Source organism: Meleagris gallopavo, chromosome 30 (assembly GCF_000146605.3).
Source record: "Meleagris gallopavo isolate NT-WF06-2002-E0010 breed Aviagen turkey brand Nicholas breeding stock chromosome 30, Turkey_5.1, whole genome shotgun sequence".
Classification (NCBI taxonomy): domain Eukaryota; kingdom Metazoa; phylum Chordata; class Aves; order Galliformes; family Phasianidae; genus Meleagris; species Meleagris gallopavo.
The window spans coordinates 2927099-2929187 of NC_015040.2; positions in this window are offsets into that span (position 1 = coordinate 2927099).

The following is a 2089-nucleotide window of genomic DNA, read 5'->3' on the forward strand; positions in this document are numbered from 1 at the left end:
ATAATTAAAAAAACCCAACAAAATTAACAAACCACACGGCTCCCAGATCGCAACACTGGTTTCAAATGAAAATCAGGGGTTTATTTCACAAGTTGCTAAAATCTAAGTACAATAAGTCATTGTCATTATTACTGTATTATAAAATCTCGTAGTTGCAACGTCTCCAAGAAAGGTTATATGGCTTGCGAGAACCAACGCTGCTCTGAGCCTCTCCCCAGGAGAGGTGGAAGCCTGCAGCACCGTCCCCAGCTCATGCAGCGCCGTGCAGCGAAGCGGCGGCGGTCGGTTTTTGTTCAGAGCTCTGCCCACCGTTCCGTGGGAGCCCTTCGGTGGTGGGGATCCCAGCACGGAGGAGCAGAGGTTTGTTCTGCGCAGCTCCTCGGCCGCCGCCTCCACCGCTCCCCAGCAGCATCACCTGGAGGCGCAACGCCACCGGCGGCTCATTCCGTCCAACGTTCCATCCAACGCGGCTTTTCTGCTTTTGCTTTTTTCTCCCCCTTGCTCTGGAAGGGGAGGAGGAGGAGATGATGCCCACCCAGCACAGTGCTGAGCGGAACACGCAGCTGTGGCCGTGCAGCAAGGCTCAGCGCTCGTATTCTGCTGCAGCACCCAGCCGGGGCTCTGCAGTGACACACGCAATAAATATGGAAGTTACCTGCAGTGCTCCAAGAACCACAGATAAAAAACGATGTCAGACCGGGTCTGGATGCCAGCAGCGACGGCTGGGTTGGATCTGTTGGTTACAAACCCCCTCCAACAACGCTGCCCCAATGGACGGGGCTCACGGGGCCACTCAATTTACTCGATAAAAGCTCACTGTGGTCCAGCATCACGAGGGAGCAGCGTTTGCAAGATGCCATGTGCTTTCTGCTTTCAGTTCTGAGCTCTCTCCCATCACGCTGAGCTTAGTGCAAGCTCTCTCCCCTATGGGCTGTGCTGGAACAGTGTGAGCTGCTGTGCCCAAACAGGCGCTGACATCGCTTTTAACCCTGGGTGCTTTTCATACTTCTGCCCCTTTTTCCAATCCCTCTTTTCCAGCTGTGACACACAAGGCAGACATCACTCCTGCTCCCCCCCCGAGGCATCTGCACTTCAAATCCAGAGAAGTTTTGCTTGTTTCTTTTGGACAAACACGCTCTCCCTCCCCAGGTCAGGTATCAGCTCTGGACATGTTTTGGTGATAATGCAGGCATTGGTCAGAAGAGAGAAAAAATAAAATAAAATACAAGAAAACTCCACACGTGTAAAGAACTGAAACAATTCTGTAATATTTCAAAGTGCAAAAATAAAATGCACTCCATTTCTCTCTCTCTCTCTCTCTCTCTCTCTCTCCACATCTCCCGATCCAAAATACCCCGGAATGAAAAGAAAAATTAACCCAACACAATTAATTCCTCTCGTGCCCAGTTCGCTCTTAATATACATTTGTAAAACAAACGGAGGAAAAAAAAATAAAACAAAGTCAAATTGAAATCCTAGGGCTTCATACAGCAACAAAGACCATTTTGCAAAACTAGGCTCTCTAGGCTACCCAACAGTTTCCAAAGTATCTAAATACTGATATTCACACAACAGAACAGGGGCTAAAATGGACGAGTTCTCTTTCCCACTATGCAATAGTTAGATCTGGGGGGGACGGCCCTACACAGAGACTGCTTCAGAGTTAGATCTGACAGCAGCTGCTAAGAAAATAAGATTCAGCACAGAACCTGGCTGAGTAGTACCCCTCCCCCCTTTTCTTTTATATATAGATATATAGATATATATATAATTTTGCAAATAATTCTCATCAGCACTACTTCTAGCACTGATATGCAACGTAAGTAGTAAGGCATGTCTTTCTGCCACTCGAACTGGACGTGAATTTGGGAGAAGCACAGGGAAGAAGGAGAGAAGATGACGAGGAGACAAACCGGACCTGAGGGATCTGGGCTGAAACCTGCGGAATCCCCGAAAATATATTAAAACCACGTAGAAACCTGTCCTTAAAGCAGGGTTACCTAAAGCTCTATCAAAATGCAATACTGCAGTGGCCGGGGAGCGGGCCTGGAAGGGGGGGAGCAGTGGGCACAGTGTTCACCCCCAGCCA